Source organism: Monodon monoceros, unplaced genomic scaffold (assembly GCF_005190385.1).
Source record: "Monodon monoceros isolate NGI ecotype Baffin Bay Population unplaced genomic scaffold, NGI_Narwhal_1 Super_Scaffold_18, whole genome shotgun sequence".
NCBI classification, from domain to species: domain Eukaryota; kingdom Metazoa; phylum Chordata; class Mammalia; order Artiodactyla; family Monodontidae; genus Monodon; species Monodon monoceros.
The window spans coordinates 59,019,458-59,025,457 of NW_021703774.1; positions in this window are offsets into that span (position 1 = coordinate 59,019,458).

The window sequence follows — 6,000 nt, forward strand, 5'->3', positions numbered from 1 at the left end:
CATTACTTTTTTGAACTTCCACAGTTCTTTTCCTCTTTTCTTTTTAAACTCTTTAAGTTGTAAAGTGTCACAGAGGGTCAGAATGAGAACTCTCTTTGGTGAGGCTAAGTAAAGGTGAGAGCGGGAGTCAGCCTAGGGGGTGTGGAGCAACGTGGGCCAAGCCAGGACTAGTTCTGACTAGGACTGAGGCTGGTGGTTGGGAGAAGAAAGTGTGGGCTCTGTGATTTCTTTGGTTATTGTGCCTTTTCTTCCCTCCACCAATTGGAAAGATGCCAGGGAGATAATGGGCCCTGAAGAAATAGACTTTGATAGAAATGTCTCCGACATTTAGCCGCACAGACCATTGTCCAAACGTGGTGAAGTACACTTAGTGAAAGATACCCCTTGGATATGCCTTCATTCAAAAGTGGAGAATTGAACATTTTGGGAGGCAATATAGGCTCGCTTCTTTTTCTTTTTGGAAAATATTTTTCTTTTCTTTCTTTTTTTTTATGATGAGAGATATAGAGCAGAAAGCAATTAGTCCGGGGGGGTGGTGGTGGTGGTGGTGGTGGTGGGATGAATTGGGAGGTTGGGATTGACATATATACACTAATATGTATAAAATAGATAACTAATAAGAACCTGCTGTATAAAAAAATAAAATAAAATGTAAAAAATAATACTGGGAAAGAGAAATTTAATGCCATGACCTAGAAAATCCATCTGAGGATGATGCTTTTCTTGTCTTTTTAGGCCCAGTGCCTTTCATGAGGCTTGCTATACAGTAGGCACTCAAAAAATACATGTTCAGTAACCTACCAATCATAGATCAAATAGCTTTTAATTTTTTCTCAAAGGGTCTAGGTGCCTCACACACAGATGAATGATATATAATACAAAAGAACATTAATAATTTTAAACAAACAGAAGGAAATGGAATAAGCAAAGAGACATTCAAAAAAAGAAAGCAATTAGTCCTGAATATGAATCAATGATCTATCCCCAGAGAATAAAATGCCTCTTGCTTTTGTATAACCATCATAAATAAATTGAAAGCATTATAATGTGGAAATATTTAATCCACTTCTACACATACAAAAAATCCCCACATTGAACCCTATGGGGAAATATTCTTCCATTTCTTTTCTAGTGCACATAAACCTGTTTTTTCGATCTTGATCAATCCTATGTAGCAAATGCGTGTATATAGAAGGGAGCAACACCCTTCTCTCTTGAAAGAGGGAGTGTCATCTTCTTTCTTTTTGCAAGATGGTTGTGATAGGTAAATCTGATTCTTATTTTTCACGAATTAGAGAGAAATAAGAGTGAACTAAGGAATCACTTTGCCATATACGAGAAACTAACACAATATTGTAAATCAACCATACTTCATTTAAAAAAAAAATCAGAAGGCTCTCTTTCACAAAGGTGATATTTCAGCATTCACCATTCATTCCTTTGACTTTTTTCTAGACTGTCTCTGAAAATGCAAGTATCCCTAGGATGGAAAAGTTGAGGGCATGCTAGAGAATCAAGGCTTCAATGAGATAGAAAATTATACTAGTCATAATATTTCCACGGTATTTACAGTTGCTTAAGCACCGTCACAGATACAGTCTCGCTTGGTTCTCACTAACAAACAGATGACTTAGAAAAGGAGGAAATATTTTTCGTATTACCATTTCCATTTTACAGATAAGCCACAAGATGATGAGAAAATTTATCCCCATCCCAACGCCCATCCTGTCCAAAGTAAAAAGCTGAACACAGACCCAAACCCGGATTACTGCCATTCAAGGATGTAGCTGGCCACAGTCAGAGTCATTCTCACTCCTCCCTCTCCATTGCCTCCCCCACTTTTCATTTCTGGTCAGTCCCCAAATCCTTCCTCAAGGATCCCAACTATGCCTGTTCCCCAATCCCAATTTCAGAGACCCTCACTTTCCTGAAGTCAGGCAATTGCCTGAAGGTCCCTGGGCCCATCCACCCTGCCGCGCTCCACCCCAGGAACTCCACTCTACACAGTTCAAAATAACAAATATTTACTGAGCACCTGCTATGTGCCAGGCCCTGGGCATTAGAATACAGCAATGGAGGATTAGATCCAAAAGTCCTTCTTCCAAATAGGAACTCTCTTACTTGATTATCTACCAGAATCCCATAGATGTTTATTTCAATGGTGAAAGTAATCATAATAATGGCTAAAAGTTATGGAGAATTTAGAATGTGTGAGGCACTGTTCTAGGCATTTTACTTACACTAACTCATCCAATCCTCATAACTTCCCTATGAGGTACTATTCGTATTTAACGAATGAGAAAACTAAGGCCAAGAGAGATTGTCTAGCAAGGCTACCCACCTACTAAGTGGCAGGGCAGATGTACACACAGGCAGCCTGGCCCTGCAGTCTGCACGCTGAACTATTATGCTATGCTAAGAACCAGTGGGAGTGGTGGAAAGGGAAACAACGTTCAATTCAGTAGGTATTAATTTAACACTAACTCTGGGCTCAGAACAAGGAGTTAGAGATGAATGTAAGCGCCTCCAAGAGGGAGCTTCCTTCCTCCACACCCCTCTTCAAAGACAAGGCCAGCCCATGCAAACACACTTCCAACAGAGATGACAGCCTAGCCGGTGGGGCCTCATGCCTCCAAATCCATTCACCCATTCTTTCCACACTCCCTTTACCCTGCCCTTCCTCTCTGACCCTCACTGACACTGCACCTGGATGCCAATAGTCACCTAAGGCCTCGTTGTTCCGATGACCCTTTGGCTCTGTGTCTCCAGTTCAGTCTAGCACTCCCTCTGATTCTGGCACTCAGCCTCCAGCCTTCACACTGCCTGACTCGAATAATAGGTCAGTCCATTCCCAAACTAACCTCTACCTCCCCCGACCTGGAAATGGGTTAAGGTGCTAGGTTAGACTTCATAGCAATCTGCACAATATTCATGCTTGATCCACCTTTGTCTCTTTGACTCTTTATTCATTTATTCCTTCAACAAATAATGTGCATGTACCATGTGCCAGGCAATGTACAAAATGCTCTATTTATATGTATTAGTCCTTTAAATCCTCCCAAGGTCCCCATTAGGTTTTGTTTTTTATTTTTTAACATCTTTGTTGGAGTATAATTGCTTTACAATGTTGTGTTAGTTTCTGTGTACCACAAAGTGAATCAGCTGTAAGTATACGTATATCTCCATATCCCCTCCCTCTTGCTTCTCCCCACCTCCCACCCTCCCTATCCCACCCCTCTAGGTGGTCACACAGCACCGAGCTGATCTTCCTGTGCTATGCGGGGATGGACCTAGAGTCTGTCATACAGAGTGAAGTAAGTCAGAAAGAGAAAAACAAATACCGTAGGCTAACGCATTAGGTTTTTATTACCTCCATTTTATATATGAGGAAGCTGAGCTCTTGGCACTTCTGTCAGATTCTCTGGGAACCATTTGCTAGTCCGTGAGCTCCTAGAAGCTGGGTCTACCTTTCACTTTTCTGCCCCAGGCGCCCAGCAGGCACGCGGCAAACGATTGTTAAATTGCACTGGATTAACAAGCCAGTTGGGCATTCCTTGCAGCCTGTCTCCTGATAATATTCATTACAGCTCTTGCTGTTCTGAGGGCCCTCTGTCGTTCATATTCACGCAACAGAAATTGACATGAACACCAGACGCTACCAGAGCTTTGCAAACTAGGAGTGGCTAGAAATCTCACCCTCCCCACGTCTCCCACAGAACAGAACCAAAAGCAATCATCCAGGGTTAAGGGGTGAGCACGCAAGCAGTGAGGGCCCCTGCCAGCCAGGTCCCTTCCTGAGGAGGTGAGCTCTCAGCCTGGGTACCTGGAAAAATCACACGCACAGTATCTGCTGCTTCCCGTTGCCCTGGCGGGCTTGACGGCTGTCAGCTCCCTTCCGACAGATCCTGATGACAATGAGCCAATCATGCCACTTCGGGGCCTTGCTAAGTCATCAGATCCCTGGGTGATGCCATCTGCTGGAAGGAAGAACACCCAGAGATTCTGATCCCAAGGCAAGCGGCCTTTCAAAGGGATTTTAGCCTCGGACTCATGCCAGACACAGAGGCACTAAAAGTCAGGGCTAACCTGACACTGCAGGGTTTGGAATTCAGAGCCAATAGACCAAGTGCCCCCAAGGAGAAAAGCAAATGATTTTCTGAAGACAGTGAGACCTGTTGTTTCCCCTCAGGAACCCATTAATGAAATGATCACAAAAATAAAGTAGCATTAAAAGAAGATATTTAGAACAATTGTTCCCTTCAGCAGGTTGTAATCCCTGTAACTCTCAGGGAACAGTTTTGAGTTCTGCGTAGCCGCTCCCACGCAAGACTCAATCTGTCTGCTGCAGAGGGGAGTGAGTCAGCCTGCAGCAGGGAGGGGGCAAGGACAGCCTCCACCCTCCCCACTGTAACTCAGCAGCTTGGCTGGGTTTTCATGCAAAATGAGCTTTTAACCCCAAATAACAGGTCACTTCCCTGTGTTTCAAAAGGAAGAGTATCTCAGAGGTTTCCAAATTATGAGGACAGTGGCCCGCCTCAGAAGCAACTGTCCCCCTCCTAAGCAGGAATGATGCCCACCCAACTCCTCCCCAGTCTGGGTTTCCAAAATGCAAACCTCTGTATACATCTTTGATCCCTCATATCTGTCGGTCCCTGGTGTCTTCAATATCCCCAGCTATAAATTGGACTTCACCAGACTTCTTGATATGCACTGCAGGCATTCATCCATCCATTCATCAAGGCTTATTGAGCAGGATTATATGCTAAGTGCTGTGCCAGGTGTTAGGGAGTTCGGGCTGTGAAGGTTGACACACAGCATCCTCCCGGATCAGCCCCATTCGGCCATTTTTCTCTATCTCCCCTTCCCACAGTAGCAAAGAGGGACACCCTGCAGGTGAATAAGCAAGCCTGGACATTGGCAGGTCAGCCAGGATTGGAGGAGCTCCTGCCTTCTCCCAGCCCACTGTCTGCCTGAGTTACTCTCCCTAGAGGCTCTGCCCCAGAAGCCCAGCAGCCAGTGAGGGTCCAGGCCAGGAGCGGTGATGCAGGCGGCATTACACAGCCTTGTGTGGACAGAACACAGAGCTGAGCTGGGCAGAACAGGGCCTGTTTCTACCCATTACCCATTCCAGCCCACTCTTACACTGGACAGAGGGGCTGATTCCACCAAGGGCCCCCCTCCCAAGCTTCCCCTCCCTGTAGCTGCGGGATGTCCCCTCTTCTGAATCCTGCCCGTACTGGGAACTGTGCTCCAAGTCCCTCCCCCGGGAGTCCCCTGAGGAGTCCTCTGCACACCCAGGGTTCATGGACTGTTGCCAGGGCCTTCCCCTTTCTGCCCTGCCCCCTCCTGCTTTCTGTCCACCTGACTCCTTCCCACACTTTCCAGGGAGCCCTCGGGAGGCAGTTGGCTCAGTGACACCTAACTCTGTCATCATCCCTCCTCCATGTCCTCAGTCATCTCTGTTGCTCTCTCCTAAACACCCACAAATCTGCATCTAATCCAACATCTAAAAAGGTAATGGTCAGGAACCTGTCATGAGATGCTCCTGTCCACACCATGTAGGAAGCAGCTGCAGCCTCCAAATTCAAGGAGGGCACTTGCCGGTGGCTGCACTTGCCGGTGGCTTGCCGATGACAACGGCGTTCTTACACTTGGACCTTTCTCCAAGCAGCTCCTCAAGTCAATTTCCCCACTGGCAGGTCTTCCCTCACTGCAGACAGAGTGGTCCTTCTCAAAACTCTGCCTGTCTGGTCATGTCACTTCTCTGCTTAAAACCCTGAAATGAGGCCACACAGTGCAGCGGCTAAGATCATGGACCCTGAAGCTGGACTGCCTGGTTTCAAACCCCAACTCTCCCATTACTACCTGGGTGACCCTGAGCAAGTGACTTAACTTTTCTGGGCCTTGGTTTCCTCATCTGTAACATGGGGATAATAATAGTATCTGTCTCATTAAGAATTGCTTGAAGGAGTGATTAAAGTTAATATTCGGCTTAAAACA